Here is a 17526-nt window from a genome sequence, read left to right on the forward strand (position 1 = left end):
CAAATGACCGAGTTCTTGCTTTGTTGAATCGAGTGTTACTGAGACTTTGCTAAGCTGCTTTATTAATGATGTGATAATGCTGAATACATATTCTCTATGAATTGATTAATGGTGTGTCTAATTACAAAGTTTGATGAGTTACTAATGAGATGAATTGCTAATGAGATTAACGGAGATGATATTAGATCGTAACCAATAGGGAAATGAATATTCTAACTCTTAACTAAGAAGGTGTGGTTATTCATGACTGAAAGGTCATGGTGTGTACACTTTATTGACTCTTATTAAATGTTATTGATTAGCTACTGCGACTATTGATCGAGTTATTGAAATATTGATTTTGTGATGCCAGAAGATATCGCGTACTGGGAAGTCTCTGAATGTGGTCAAAAGGTTTGTCGGCCTAGGCGTGTCTCCTTGTAAGTTTACTTATCAAGGTCCTGACGCTCTATCTGTTTTTGGCAGCAGAGGTAATGGTTTGGCCCTTTGGGGCCCCAGTACGGAAGATTACGGGTTGAGAAGGCTGGGCCCCCAGTACGGAAGATTACGGGTTGATAAGGTCTGCTAGAAATTGAGGGGCGTAGTTTGGAAGTAAGCAAGGTGTATCGGAAAAATTGGGTTTGGTAAAATTGTTCTTTTTCGATGAAGCAAATTGGAAAGATGATGTGCCCCTAAGTCCCAAATGACTTTCCCGGAATCTCGGAGCCTGCTGAAGGGAGTTTGAGTATGTTCTCAGTGTTCTAGTGATAGTGTGAATGAAGTAGAGTTGCGCTTGCACAGCTTATGCATACCGCAGGTGAAGTGTGAAGTCTGTAAGGATTTTAGGCCAAATGATGATGTTTTAGTAGGAGTGTGCGCACTCCGCAGTATGAGAGTAGGGAAGTCGGCGAAATTCATGTGAGTATGGTGCTTTGTGCTCAAAAATTGTCCATGTGGTTGTTGGTGATGAATGGACCCTGCGTGGTCTAAGACTCCGGAGTCTATTGATAAGTGTATGAGACACTTGGTTTATGTTGTAATTTGTGCAGTTTAATAGGTCGATGGTGAAATCGACGAGTCGAGTTTGAGTCAAAATGAGTGAATGAAAACTTCGATGGAGATTTGGTGAGTTCTAAAGTGCACTAGAACAACCCATTGACAAGTCTAGAGTAAAACTTGCGGGTCAATTTTTGCTTGCGAGTGCGGGATCTGAGAAGGAGAGAGTGGCGGCCGAGGCTAAGCAAAATCTCTGTAAAGTTCTGAAGCGATTGTGTTACCCTTTCCTGTAGTAAACCGGCAAATTTGAGTTTTTGATGGTGCTCGCAATATATTGCATTAGTTTTGTGGGAATAGAGAGTGAGGAAGACAAGCCGCAAGACTTTGTCAGCCGCAGTGTGTGTGAGTGTGACATCATTGGAGCCGCTGGGATAGGTCGGTTAGTGAGAAGGGTCGCGCACAGATTGGCAGCTGTCCGTGAGAGGCAATTGGTTGAGAAGGTGGGCAAAGAGACTTCTGGTAAATAAAGTCACTTCCTGATTCGAATTGTGAACAAAATAAAAGACGCAAAAAAATGAAGTTTTCAAGGCTTTAAAGAGCACCTGGAGGGGAGATGCATATATTACCTCGAGTGTAGGAGAGGTTACACCGCCAGAGGATACACCGGCTTATGCTGTAATGGAGGAAAGGGGTGTCGCGCCATGTCTTTGGCTAAAGCAATGGTGCAAAGCGACAGAGAAAGAAGGGTGTTTGGCATTTCCGGAGCACGGAACGTTCAATATAAGGGTTTTGGAAAATTTGCAGAGGGTGCTAAATGAGCTAAAGCCACCTCCAGGGCCAGCACAGTTTGAGGCGTTAGCAATTTGGGAACTGATGGCAATACGACAACAGCAACAGAAATTTGAAAGGAGAATGAGGAAAGCAGAAAAGACACTAGCGGAGGCTAGGTGGGATGGTGCCCAGAGAGTTTGGAGGAGAGAAACAATAGATGGAATTAGAATGTCTCCAGCAATAGCTCAAGAAGGTGAAGACAAAGGAGGGAAAGCAACTTGTAAGACTGACAAAAGCTCTTCCAAAGACAAAGAGGCTAAGAAGCCCTGGTCAGAGATGGGTGACTCAGACGATGATGAGTTCCTTAATCAGTTACTGAACGACCGACCACCACCATATGCAATAGATGACAATAGACCGAGTACAAGTACATGTCCTGTAAGTTCGACTCAAAACAAGGGGAAAATGAATCCGGTACAGGTTAGTCCTGTCTCTACACCAGTTCCGGTGCAGAGTAGTTTTAGTGTGTCCTCTGCTCCAGAGATGCAAGCTCAGCTACAGCTACCACAGGTTCAGAGACTTTACACTGATGTCCCAATCTTAGAAACTACCACGAATCTGATGGTGCCGTCAGAGCCGGCACTTTCGAGACTAAAGCTGATACAGACCGATCCAACTCCACCTTTACTGCCCCAGGTACAGCAACAAATGATTCCGAATTACACTTCGGTCACAGGACTGCAGTCAACCATGGTACCAGTAATGAACCAGAGTATGGGAGTTAATACTCCACAGGTTTTGGGAAACAGGCAGCCGCCAGCCGCCATATCCTTGCCCATCACGGTTTGTCCTCCAGTACCATTGTATGCACAGGCAAAGCCTACAGTATGCGATCAAGGGATAATGGCTCAAGAGATGACAAGAGGGGGGTTCATAGGGAGCTCTCAAGGGATGACTCCAGTGGAACCGACATTCAAAAGATCTAGGTCTTTGTTAGACTTCAGCCCGATTGGGGCTCCTCCAGATGCTATGAGACAATCAGGTTTGGGAATGCTAACACAGCAGATCTCAAATGCAAACATGCCGCAAACACCCATAGCGCAGGCTGGGAATATCTCATTACAAGGTTTGACAACCCAACAGCTGAATGACTGGTTAGATAAGCTAAATTCACCACAGTCTACCCCTACACCAGCAGGGAGGACGGAAGGAGAAGAGTACCTGAATTTTGTGAGGTTGGGCATGGAGGCAAATGAACTTGTTGAAGGGAGCATGGGAGTGAACAGGTTAGAATCGTACATGGAAGCAGAATTGAGATACTTGTGTCCAAAGATAACTGAAGAAGTGAGCAGAGTCCACCAGAGGTTGGCAAATTTAGCAGATAAATATGGAATAGACTTAGAAAATACTAAACATTTGAAGAGGAGTTATAGGTTTGACTTTGAGCCTAAGGATTTTGAGTACATGAGGTCTACTGCGATGAAGGCACACCTTAAAGAGATACTGCAGAGTGCACAAGTTTGGGGAGCCTTAGAGAAGTGGTAATGTAGATGGGTGAAGGAAAGAGACAAGAGGAAGAGTGACTGCATAGAGCAGCCAGCTAAAACCTCACTTGATGCTGGTGCAGTGAAGATGTTACCAACGAGAGAAACAGCCGGTGGGGTTCTTGTCCATGTGCCGTGGACTAGAGGTAATATTCTGTCATTTACAAATTACTTTCCCAGGCTGAGGGAGAAGCCAATAGAGTGGTATCAGCAGACGGACAGGTTTGTGAAGCTTGCAAAATGTCTATGGGAAGACCTGACTCTCTTTGAGATCATAGGGCCATATGTACGACCACATTTTCCCATTGACACAGAATGGGAAAAACCCTTTGCTACATCTGGCCCATAGTCCCGGCTGATTTATGGCTTGAGTGCAAGAGAAGTGTGGATTGGCCGGCCGCGGAACTGGCAAGGGATAGAGTCACAGGAGCACCGTCTCCTGAGGTGATGAAGTACTACTATAAGGTGATTGAATTCCTGAAACAGAGGGTTTCGCCGAAGAATATTGATTGGCAAAAGATTGATTGGACAGCGCAGGAAGCCAAGGAGTCGATACATGCCTACTATGAGAGGTTGTTGAAGGCGTTCAAGCACTACAGCGGTACAGAGGTTGTTGAGGCGAAAGACATAAATCACCTTTTGTTTAGATTTGTTAAAGGGTTGAGACCTGAAATTAGTCAGGTGATTAAGAATCACTTGATTTGCTGGCAAGCAAAGCCGATTGACGAGGTGTTGCAGTATGCAAAGTACTGTAGTGATGAAATTGAGATGAAGCAGAGAAAATTGAAGGAGAAAGCGATGGTGATGAAAATTGAGGCAGCACAATCAGGGATGCAGGGAGGTTGTCTACAACAGATGGTACAACAGCTGCAAGGAAACGGGATGTTTCAGGTGCAAGTGAGAGGCAGAGGTCGAGGAGGTTTTGTGAACAGAAGCACAGACTTGAACACTATAGTAGTTCAAAACGATGTACAGGGAATGAAGAAGATGTTACCGTGTCATGCTTGCGGGGGCTTTGGACATTGGAAGTGGGAGTGCCCAATGATGGTGCAGGAGGGTGTTGTTCAACAAAGCAATGATGTCAGTGCATTTCAAAATGTGAAGGGACCAAGGCTAAGCGGTCCTATACCAAACTTTCAGAATAACATGAATCAGATGCAGGGTTTTCAACCCATGCAGCAGGTGCAGATGCCACGTATATAACCGATGCAGATGCAGCAAATGCAACAGCTGGTTCCTATGGTACCTAGACAGCAAATGCAAGTGCCTTTAGCACCAATGGAACAGCAACAGGTGATGCTTCCTCAACAGATCACAGGTCAAAGAATGAGTCAAAATAACACAGTGCAACAGTTCCCATTGCATGGTGAGAATGGAATAAACGATGAATGGTCGGATGAGAGTTCAGATAGTGAGGAGTGTAGACTCGCAGCATCCTTAGAGGTAGATCAGAAAGGGCCCTATGTTCAAGGGAAAGTAATAGGTCACAAGGTTTCATTCTTGGTTGACACAGGAGCTACACGCTCTACAGTCAGAAGCACAGAGGTTCCGAAACTGCCCCTTTCGGGACGTACAGGCAAGGTAGTAGAGTGGCAAATCAACTCCTGACTAGCCCGATCACAGATCCAGTTCAGGTTGAACTTGCCACTTTTCAGGGATTGCACTGGTTTGTGGTTTGCCATTCGAGTCCCGTGTCCCTACTGGGAAGAGACTTACTGTGCAAGACGAGGTGTTCGATCACCTGTTCCAGTGAGGGGATTGAGGTTCAGGCAAACAGTGACAATGAGGGAGATGAAGAGCAGGTTTCAGAGCCTGAAACGGAGACCACAGACGAGGAGTATCCTCTGATTAACTTCTTCCCAATGTTCACAGTGGCTGATCTTCTGTCAGACTTGCAGGGAACAGTCCAAGAGAAGGGGTGGGATTTGACAGGGAAAGAAGTAGGACTGATAAAAGAAGTAGAACCAGTTAAAGTTAATGTAAAGCCAAATGCTGTGTTCCCCCAGGTACCGCAGTACCTTATGGCGCAAGATGTCCTTATAAAAGTTGCGCAACTAATTGCAGACTTTGTGAAACAAGGAGTTTTGAAAGAAGTGATAAGCATCCCATGTAATTCACCAATAATGGGATTGAGAAAGCCTTGTGGGAAGGTTCGAATTGTCCAAGACTTGAGAAAGATCAATGACATAGTGGTGAAATGCTGCCCAGTGGTGCCAAATGCAGCAGTGATTATGTTCCAGGTTCCATGTGATGCAGAGTGGTTCACAGTAATTGATTTGTCCAAAGCGTTCTTTTCTGTGCCTCTTCATGGGGACAGCCAATTTCTCTTCAGTTTCAAATTCCTGGACAAGGTCTACAATTTGTGTCGAATTCCTCAAGGGTTTTCGGAATCACCTTCCATATTCAATCAAATACTGAAGAAGGATTTGGAGTCATTGGAATTGCCTTTTCAATCGACTTTAGTGCAGTACATTGATGATCTGTTGATCGCATCCAAAACGAGGGATGAGTCAAGTATGATTTGATTGCCTTACTGAACCACTTGGGAAAGAACGGACACAAGGTGTCCCCAAAGAAGCTGCAATATTGCCAGAAAGAGGTGAAATATTTGGGTCATCAAACTGAGAAAGGGTCGAGGAAGTTATCCAGGGAAAGAGTGACTGCATTGTTATAGATGAATCCCCCAACTACACGGAGAGATGTGAGGATGTTTCTGGGAATGGTGGGCTACTGTCGTCAGTGGATCCCGAATTTCTCAGTCATCTCCAAGCCATTGGTGAGACTGACAGTTAAGGAAGGGCCAGATGTCACAGTACTGTTAGAGAAACAAATTAAGGCGTTTACTGAGCTAAGGGAGAGCATGTGCAGGACTCCGGCTTTAGGTATGCCTGATTACACGAAGCCTTTTGTTCTGTTTTGTCATGAACGTGATGCATGTTCTTTGTCTGCCCTGACACAGGTCCATGGAGGTGTAAACCGACCAGTAGCATATTATTCAGGTACTTTTGACCCAGTTGCAGCAGCCCTACCGGGTTGTCTGCGTGCAGTAGCAGCAGTTGGTCAAAGCCTCACACAGTGTGAAGGCATAGTGATGGGACATCCTTTAACAGTCATGGTCCCTCACTCAGTTGAGATCCTGTTGACCCGTACCAAAACGCAACACATGACAAATACAAGACTGACAAAATATGAAACGATTATATTGGGGTCACCAAATGTAACATTGAAAAGATGTACAGTGTTGAACCCGGCAACGTTGCTTCCAAATGACAACACGGAAGTTGAAGATGTTGAAGATGTAGAACATGATTGTCTTGAGGTAACAGAAATGTGCACCAAACCGAGGCCTGATATTAAAGATTCCCAATTGGAAGAAAATGACCAAATTATCTTTGTTGATGGCTACGGTTTAAGAGACTCAGTAGGAGTGCTGAGAGCTGGATATGCTGTATGTAAATCTCTGGTATCCTGGAAGCGTCTTGGCTTGAGAGAGTATATTCTGCTCAAGTGGCTGAAGTGGTTGCTCTCACTAGAGCTTGCCATGCTGCTGCTCAATTGAGAGTGACTATCTATACTGATATCACGTACGGATTTAGAATTGTCCATGATTTTGGCCAACTATGGTCACAGAGGGGTTTCCTGACCTCTTCTGTTGTCCAGTGAAAAATTGTGAAAAAATAAAGGAGTTGTTGCACGTGATTCATTTACCTCATGAAATTGCTGTGGTGAAATGCAGTGCTCACCTGAAGTCACTTTGTTTCAATGGGAAGTGGATATGCGGATCAAGTCGCAATGTTTTACGCATTGAACTGTATATCGTTTAAAGATCAGTGGGAATTGTTACCTGAAACAGAAAATGAGACATGCACAGGTTACTCCTTAGGGTAATTGACACGTTAGAAGAATTGAGATTGTTACAGAGATATGCCAGCAAAGATGAGAAGCGTTCTTGGGTTAAAATGCAATGTGTACAAAGGCCAGATGACTTGTGGGTTTCAGATGAAGGGAAAATGGTTTTGCCGAACAGTCTCCTGTCACAGTTTGCAAGGTTTTACCATGGTCAAGCACATATTGGGAGAGATGCCATGATCAGGTTGTTCAAAATTGACTGGTTTAATCCGAAATTCAGACAAGCTGCAGAAGTGATCTGTCATAGGTGTATCATCTGTCAGCAGATGAATGCGGGGAAATGGACAGTGGTGAATTTGAGCCACATTGGGAGAGCAGGAGGTCCATTTAGCAGAATGCAATTGGATTTTATTGACATGCCTGTGTGTGGAGGTTTGAGATATGTGTTGGTGATTGTGTGTATCTTTAGTCACTAGATTGAAGCATACCCTACACGTAGGAATGACAGTCTCACAGTTGCGAAGCTGCTGCTTAGGGAATTGACGTTTCGGGGTTCCGATCTCTTTAGAATCAGATAGGGGAAGTCACTTCAACAACGAGGTGGTTAAGCTATTGTGTGCAGCATTGAACATTGAGCAGAAGTTGCATTGTAGTTACCGCCCTGAAGCATCAGGACTAGTGGAGCAGATGAATGGTACCCTGAAGTCGACAATGGCAAAAATGTGTGCAGCCACGAATTTGAAATGGCCCTTGAATGTCAATGAGAAACACACCTAACAAGAAGACAGGACTGTCTCTTCATGAGATTCTCATGGGCCGAGCTATGAGACTGCCCGCAGTGCCTTTGAATGCTCTTGTGAATATCACGGATGATATGGTGTTGGACTACTGCAAGGGTCTGGCTGATGTGGTCTGCTCTTTTTCTCACCAGGTGGAAGCTGCCACCGATAAATGATCCAGGACACAATCTGAAAGCTGGTGACTGGGTTGTCATCTACAAACACGTAAGGAAGTCGTGTTTGGAGCCACATTGGAAGGGGCCATATAAAGTAATATTAACGATTACTACTGCTGTGAAGTGTGCAGGAATTCTGAATTGGATCCATGCCAGTCACACGAAAAAGGTGACGTGTCCAACTGATGAGGAAGTTGAGTTGTTGAAAGTAACAACAACAGAGAAGGAAGTCTCAGGGCCGGAGAGTGATCGAAGGGGAATTGAGACAGAAGGAGAGCCCGTTGAGGACGGCTTGGTCACTCCAGTAAGAGACAAAGGAGAAGAGACCCAGAGGGGTGACGGTGAGCCTATCTCAACTAAGGCACCAGGAGAGCAAATAAAGAGGGAGGATCTCCCAGAAGCAGACGAATTTGGAAATGAGCTAGACCCCTGACAGACCCAGAAGGCAAAGGAGTTGAGGTGTAAGAGAGTCAGAGTATCCAGACTCCTCCTGAGCAAATTGCAGGTCCATCAAGAGAAGACACCATAGAGTCAGAGGAGGGCAAAGGGTTGTCACAGGAAAGATCAAGGACCAGAGAGACACTGAAAGGAGATAAGTGGCCGGCATTGCAAGTGAAAAAGGGAAAGGTGGTTGTCGAAGATGTGACACAGGATACAACAAAGAGAGAAGATCTAAGTGAAGGAGAGTTGCAAGGTGATCGCAAATTGAAAAGAAAGACAGTAGCGAACAGAAGGTACGCGGGCCCTGAATGGGCGTATGCAACTTCAGCTGAATGGCAACAAGAGTTCTTGGTGTTTTGCTTTGATAGAGAGATTCCAGGTCAGTACTTTGGTATCTGAGTCTGGCTGAAGAGACTGAGTTGGCATAAGAACTGAATTAAAGAAAAATATTGAGAAAGAGAGACTGATAACTTAGCGGATGAGACACTGATAACCTGAATTGACTTTGAAAAACGATTTTGACGAGCTGCTAACCTGAATTGACAAGGTTTCTGGGAGTAAAACTGAGAGCTGTAAATACTTGCTTGTTTTTACTTTGCTGCGAAGAGAAAAAAAAGAAAGAAGAACATTTTCTAACTGTCTTCTGTTGTTATTTGAATTAACCTTCCTTCACTTTCTGATTCTTTACAGATCATGGCTAACACTAGAGGGGATGATAAAGGGAGTGGGCGTTGTAAATATTTGGGTGTTGGTTTGGGTGTCGTGTATGTGATATTCATCATAGTTGTGATTGTGGGTATGCCACTAATGGATAAGAGTGGGACTAACAATGCTACAATTCCTGAGACTGCCACTGCACTAACAGCTTGGGAGAGGTTTGAGCAGGATACAAAATATTTGCATGAGGGAACTAACCCAAAAGGGGAACTATCCACTAATGTTTTCTATCGCTTGCTGAGTAAGTATGTTGACACAATGGATACGAAAGATTGTTACGTGTGCACACAGATTCCTGTTTCAGTACAAGAAGGGGTTACTTATCATAGTCTGCCTTTAACATATAGGGAAAAGTTGTAGTCTGTTACTAACAAGATTCTATAACCAGGAAGAGATTCAGTATTTTTATTCGAACCATGATCTGGTGTTTTCTTATGTGTCTATCATAGAGGATTTGAGTAGTGTAGCTAAGTACTATAATATAAAGTTAATTAAAGGATTCCTTGAGGCGACATTAACAATTAGTACATCTTATGCACACCACAATAATTTTACATGTTTGCTTACACCTGTAGAGAAAAGCTTTTTAGATCACACGGAAGATAGAAGAAGGGCATTGAAGGGTAAATTGGAGAAAGGATTGCAGCAGCGAGCTTTTGCTAGAAGTGAGAGTTATAGTGCAAATAGAGAGCAGGGGAAGCTAGCTTTAGATGCACTACACTTAGGTAAGCTTTGCATACCTATGCCGAAATCGGATTATGATAATGTGTTTGTGGGAACTAGTGAATGTAAGCATGTGTTTTTGTTTCAGAGTAAATGGACGTTCATGTTAAATGGACAGGATCCAGCGATCCCTGGGATCTATTATATATGTGGACTTAATGCTTATTATATTCTTCCAAAGGGATGGTATGGGTCATGTTATTTGGGGATAGTTTTCCCAAAGATGTATCAACTTGAGGATTTGAAAAGGTTTCTGAAATTTTCTGAATTATATTGTAATAGACAGAAGGGAGAAACTGCTGCTGGTGTAGTAGGAGACATATTTGGGGCAATAATTCCTTTAGTGGGAGTTATCTTAAACTCTATAAAGAGTCAAAAGTTGTCTACTATTGTGGATAACATGCTGACAAACTTTTCAGGGGCTATACTCCTGATGGATACTGAACTTGCTGCAGAGAGGGCTATGACTCTTCAAAACAGGATTGCTTTAGACATTCTTTTAGCTTGCTTATTTGGGTTATGGGTGGCATGTAAAATAAGTAAAAGAATAAAATTGAAAATGGCGAAAAATAATAAGAGGAGGGAAGAAAAACTAAGGAAAAATTGTTTAGGGCAAAATCACTGGGGGAAAGATTAAGAGAAGAGAATGAAATGCGGAATTTTAGAATGTAAAATTTGAGGGGAAAGGTTTGTGTGATGAAAAGAATCATCAGAGGAGGGATTGTTGGAGTGTGTCTTTTAAAATTAATATTAACATGAAAAGCTTGCAATATATTGTGTAATGTAGCTGCAAAGAAAATGTGTTAACATAGAAAATAATGCGTGCGTTTGAAATGTGCCCACAGGGAGTGGCCACCAACGTATACGAAGACTAATGAAACTTATTAATGATGAATTAACAATATACTAATGTTTTGAATTTGTATTAGAACATCATAATTAGAGTCATATATTAGGGGTTTGTGAACTAAATTACTAGGCCTTAGTTTAGCAAGGGTCTGGGCTTAGCTGCCTGGTCTCATATTAAACTGTGTTTTTCCTAACGTGCAATGTGCTGTCTCCCTGAAGGACAAAAAACTGTACTTTTCCAGAAGCTAGACATGTGTGTAGCCGTAGTAAATTATTTCTCATGGGACCCGACTTGATCAAGGAGACATTCTTGCTGAATGCAACGGTGTGATTCGTAACAGGTGCAAGGCTGCCTGGAGTAGGAGAAAACAATAGGACTACAGACTGGAGCACAAAGTGTAACTTTTCTTACCTGACATTGCACCCAATGAAGACGTCAATAACGTGGGCCAATCAACGACATGAGAACTGTGTTTTCTGCAAAATTCTAGTGAAGTGCGTGGAGAATTATTGGACAGAGATAATGATGCACCAAATATTATCCAATGGGAAATTAATGGTTAGTTCGACAGTTTTGATATAGCCGCACGACCCGAGGAGAAAACAGCCATTATTCGGACACTCTACCTTAAGCCATTCTTTGCCATTTATGAGACTTTGCCGTTTATTCTTCCTGATACCTACCATATGAGGGAAGAGCCTTATTCTTTAGCTATGCCATACTGAGACTTTGCCTTGTCCTATTCTTTCTGATGGTGAATCGACTGATGTCCTGAGGACGAAGACTGACGCTGTTTGCTGATTCGTTGGAGGGGTAACTATCTGATGATAATTGTAATTGTCTGTGTGCCTTTTCTTTCTAGGTACCAACTGCTCTTTTGATAGAAGCCATAGTTATATGTTTTCCAAATTTGTGTTTGCTAAATTGTTTGCATGAAGCCCAATATTTGACGCAAAAAGACAAATGACTGAGTTCTTGCTTTGTTGAATCGAGTGTTACTGAGACTTTGCTAAGCTGCTTTATTAATGATGTGATAATGCTGAATACATATTCTCTATGAATTGATTAATGGTGTGTCTAATTACAAAGTTTGACGAGTTACTAATGAGATGAATTGCTAATGAGATTAACGGAGATGATATTAGATCGTAACCAATAGGGAAATAAATATTCTAACTCTTAACTAAGAAGGTGTGGTTATTCATGACTGAAAGGTCATGGTGTGTTCACTTTATTGACTCTTATTAAATGTTATTGATTAGCTACTGTGACTATTGATCGAGTTATTGAAATATTGATTTTGTGATGCCAGAAGATATCTCGTACTGGGAAGTCTCAGAACGTGTTCAAAAGGTTTGTCGGCCTAGGCGTGTCTCCTTATAAGTTTACTTATCAAGTGACGCGCTATCAACTATGTTTACTCTGTTTAACTCTTTAGCTTCTTCATTGTTTTTTACAGCCTAATTTCAGACCATTAAAAGTTACACAGAGTACCCGTTACATGGTTATTTTTGATCAGTTTTTAGGTATCTCTTTACTGCACGTCGAGCTGGTCACATAATTTCAAGCAAAGTCCTCTGACAATGTGAGCATGCAACACTGCACAGTTTCTCTTTGAGATATTTGAGAGTACTTGTGGTGGCTTTTGCTTTTTATCCTATGCATGCCATTTACTAATTTGGGACCGTGTTACTTACTCCCTTCATGCCTCTTCTTAGAACACAGCACTGTTTACCAGCATGTTCTCACCACAAATGTATCACGGCTGTTCATTAGCGTACACGCCTTTAGTGTATAATTTCAATTTTTTTCTCTTTTTCCTCTTTTTCTTTCCAATTTGCAGGTTGCAATGTATATTTACTGATGTATTGCATTCAATTCATGTAACCAGGCAAACATTGTATTGATGAAGATCCCATATGTTCAGGGGATCGAAACATCGCCGACTAAGTCACTCTGACCGTAGTGATGTGAGAAAATTGTTCTTTTCGGTGCAGTAGTGCTTTCTTTTTTAAAAAGAAATGTGACTTTCTTGATTCTGTGCAAGTTGTATTTTCACAACTTCTTTCTTTGCCTGTTTTGGTTACGCAGTACCTGCTATGGTTTGCAACGTAGGGTTGTATACCCTGCAAAAAAACAATTTTAATTTGTTCATATAAATAAATTGTTACTTGTTTTGTACTTTCCCTGTGCATGATTCTTGTGCATTTAGGGTATCAGTTTAATATATGTATGCTTAGAGACCTGCTTTATGATTACCCTTGGTCCCTATTCATCCTTGGGTTCCCTTGTCTGTTTAAAACGTTGGAGTAACTTGCCCACCATGCCCAGGTGCCAAGAGTTGCCTCCATACGTAGTCAAATAACGGTGGCTTGAAATCATACAGAGGGGGAAGGTTGAATGCTAAATGAGACCATATAGCAAGACCAAAAAGTACCAGTAAAGCATTTTTCTTCCCTACAAAGAGATATAAGTGGAATAAACCTGAAACTCGTATTCATTGAGATCATGCTTTCCTGGGTAGTCTCTGTATCTGCTCTCATCCTTCTGGATGTAAAGCTCCAACTTGTGAAGATGCCAGAAAATATCTCCTAGCTAACTCTTTTAGTACCCACACAGCCCTGGGAAGCTCTTAGAGTCCAGTCCTCAGTTCTGCAGGGGACATACGATCAACCATTCATTACAACAAGGGCTTCAGCAAAGTCCAGTCCATTTTGAACTCATTCTTGAACAGAGATGCCTCTCTTGACAGTCTTTTTTTGATCCCTGAGGCTGAACAAGGGCAGCCAGGCTGACCCTTGAGTATTTCCATATCAAGGGTACAATGCTTACAAGTTAATCATAGACCTTCTCTAGGCAGGCCAGCAGTCAGCAAGTACATGTCCTCCTTTTCTTCCATTGGTCTCTCCCCATTTCAGTAGCATTTAGAGGAGGTAGTGTTGAGGAGTCATTTTTATAGGTTAAAATGACTGCTACGGAAGCAAGGGCCTCAATGGAATCCAGTATCCTACATAGAAATAAACCAGGTTTAATAAAATCAGATTATAATTATATTTAACAAACATCTGTGACAAGTGGTGGTAGGGAGTGCCGGCACCAAAACTGTAGTGTCTGCGTATGGATGAAACAGCGCTTCCCAAATTTCCCTCAAGGAGATCCCTCACTGTTTGGTAGATTTCGACTCCCAGATATTTTATGGTGTCAACTTTCTATTGGAGTGGAGTGATAGGGAGCGCTGAACTCACTCCTTGGATAATTTGACCAAGGGAAAGAGGCAAGACTTGTTCCAATTGTTTTTTAGTCTTGAAAGTGACAATCAGTTGCGGGACAGTAGAATCCTTGGGCTGAAGGTAGATGAGAAAAGAGAAATAATGTGGCTGTTATGTATCACTAGCAGATCCTTTAATTGCAGTATACAGGCCAATGGATCCATTGACATGGAGAAAAGATTCTGGGACACAGGTCACTCCTGTCTGGGGCTCCTGTGTATCTGAATTGACTTTGAATCATTGTACCAGTTTGAACTCTAACTTTTGGTTTCATGTACAATAGTCACACCCAGTTCAAAAAGTCGAGACGCATTCCCATGTCTGATCAAATCGCCAACAGGTATGGTCTGATCAGCATATCAAAAGCGTTTTCGATGTCCAGGGAGACCATCCATCAGTTGGGGCTTGTGGGTGGGAGAAAGGGCGGGGTGCGCGGGGGGGTTAGGTTTTGGGAATGCGAAAAAAAAATATGATTGAAAAAAAACTTACCTCTTTCGTTGTGCCTCACCTCCTCGGAACCGCTCCCCATCTGCAGGGACCGGGTCAGGCTCCCAGGGCGCTCTGAGGCAGAGTTGGAGCTTCTGCCTGCGCTCTCCAATCCGGCACTGTGGTGCCCGGGTGGACAGAGTCTTCTACTCATGTATGTTTGGCCAGCCCTAGATGGCCATCCAAACATACATCTGCTCTGAGAGGGAGTGTGGTGCACTCCCCCTCAGTCCCTTAAACGCCAGCGGCCTGCCCCTTTTGCAGTGAAAACGTTATAATCATGGTTTATTATGTTTCTACTGTAAGCATTTTTTCAGCTGGTACTGCTGGCGCGGGGCGACGCTCCTCCGCCATAGCAGAGGAGCCATCCCTACCATCCATGCCACCGCTGCACCTCAACCAACCCAGTCCGTAATTTTGAAAGGTCTTCTCAAATTGAGGAAAGTGCTTCTGCCAGGTATAACACCTTTCAGGCCTGGTTCAGCCATGTGGCACAGATATAAGGCAGTTAGCCACTATTTTCCATAGCACCTTGTGCAAAAATAGAGGGGGAAGCATTGATACAAGCCTGCTGCAAGTGAATCTCTGTCTGATTTTGGAAGGCCTATAATCAGAATTCCCTTTAGCATATCTGGTAATATACCTTTCTCCCTGGCCAAATGAAATATCTGCAAGAGTTGTGGGGATTAAACTAGTTATGTATGCTGTATAAAACTCCACCAAGAGGTCACCTGTCTCCGATGTTCTAATCCATGGTAATTGTTTTATAGTTCGATATATACTCTACAGTGATGAAGAATCTAGTTCCTGGTGTTGTAGCACATTTAATGGCCAAAGTGGAAGGTGGCTCAAATATTTATTGACAGTGCATAATTTCGGGACATTCCGGGCACTGTACAGGCCCTTATAATAGTTGTTAAATACCACATGAATTTCCAGTTGAGAGTTGACCGTCTCCCTTTCCAAGTACGAACAGCACCCTGCCCGTATGTCCACCAATTTCAAAAGGAATATGGGACAATAACCCCTATGAAACAATAGTGATAATCTGGTGTTGATATATTGGTGATGTGTTTGTAATTTTATACAGAAGGAGCCCATGAGCTCCTTTACTGGCTGAACTCTTGTAATCCTTTCTTCAAATGTATGATGAATATTGATCTCAACAAGACGCCCTTCCTGGATGTCAAATTTAAAGCAGTAGGAATGAAATTGAAAACTAGAATGTTTATGAAACCAATAAATAAAAGCAGTTTATTGTTTTGAGAGTGCACATTCCCGGTGCCTTAAAGAAAATCTACCGATAGGGCAATTTCCTCTGGGTTTGACGGAACTGTTCGGAGTTGGCCAAAGTTTAATTAACAAACTAATTGAATGTTACTACCCTAGAAGGCTTATTGATAAGGCTATCCTAAGAGCCCACAACAGCCATAGGGAAGCTCTTTTGGAAGACAAACTGAAAACAATCAAGAAGCAACTGACCTGCATATACGTATAGCAATATTTCTAACCAGGTCAAAAATAATATTGCCAAACACTGTCGTATTTTGAACAGTGGTAGACTGCAATTTGAGAAACCACTCTTTTCCTTTAAGGGGAATACTAATTTGAGAGATTTGTTGATTCATACAAGATCCAAACAAAATAGCCAGGAACGACGCACCTTTTGGGATCTCCTGAGAGAAATAGGGCCTTTTCATTGAGGTTTACAACCCCCAGCAAGACAATTGACTTAGGCCCAAAAATACCATGGGAACAGAGAAGACCCACAAAAATTGCAATTTGATGAATGTTGTGTACCTTATCAAATTCCCATGCAACAGGATGTATATAGGTCTAACCTCTAGGAAGGCGAAGATCCGCATTGGCGAACACCACAGCAACATTCGCTGCCAGCGGACCACCACAGGTATAACAGCACATCTTCTCGAAAGATGCCATTCTGAGAATGACCTTCACTGGAAAAACATTGATAAATTTCACAAAAAAACCAATATGAACAGAAAAAGAGAGCAAAGTTGGGTATATAGATTACATACCCACATAACAGGATTAAATGACAATATACCATGGACTCAGTTGAATACCTTACATTATTAGGGCCTACATAAAACTTCTGTGCGCACATCTTGACACAATTATGTTATGTTATGTTATGGAAATTTATAGAGCGCATAGCTATCCTAAGGCCTCCCAGCGCTGTACAGAAATCTCCAACAACTAGGCATGAGTGACAGTTAGTACAGCCAAGTTTTTAATAGCCTATGAAATGATAGTACTTCGTGGCTAGTTTGCCGGAGAGGGAGAGGGAGAGGCAGGGAGTTCCAAATTTTAGAGCCAAGACAGGCTATGGATCTCCCGCCCCATTTAACTTTTTTTATTGGTGGAATTACTGCTAATACTGCTGATGATGACCCAAGATGTCTAATTGGCTTATGAAAAGTAGCTAAGGTAAGCAAGAGCTGGGAACCCTTAACATGGAGAGCTCTGTGAATGCAACAACGTGCCTTGAACTTTCGTCGTTGTTCAATTGGGAGCCAGTGTAGGGCTAAAAGGGCAGGTTTGGCCGATTGGAGTCTGGGCACATTAAAGAGAAGTCGGGCAGCCGTATTTTGAACCACCTGCAACTTCTTCTTAACTTAGTCTGGGGAGCCTTGAAACAGGGCATTTCCGTAATCCAGACGTGAAATAATTAATGCCTGTACAATGAGTCTCTTTGCAATAAATGGGAGAACTTTAAAGACTTTCCTAAGAAGTCTGAATATCCCAAAACAGGTGGAAGATATTTTCTTTGCCTGATGGTCCATCGTAAGCCAAGGATCTAACCATACACCCAGGCTTTTAATGTAATTCTTGGGCGATGGAAGATCTCCTAACAGATGCAAGGTGGGTGTCGCTTGAAGTGGGTGTGAATGATTGCCCAGAATCATGACCTCTGTTTTATCT

Source organism: Pleurodeles waltl, chromosome 9, assembly GCF_031143425.1.
Source record: "Pleurodeles waltl isolate 20211129_DDA chromosome 9, aPleWal1.hap1.20221129, whole genome shotgun sequence".
NCBI lineage: Eukaryota > Metazoa > Chordata > Amphibia > Caudata > Salamandridae > Pleurodeles > Pleurodeles waltl.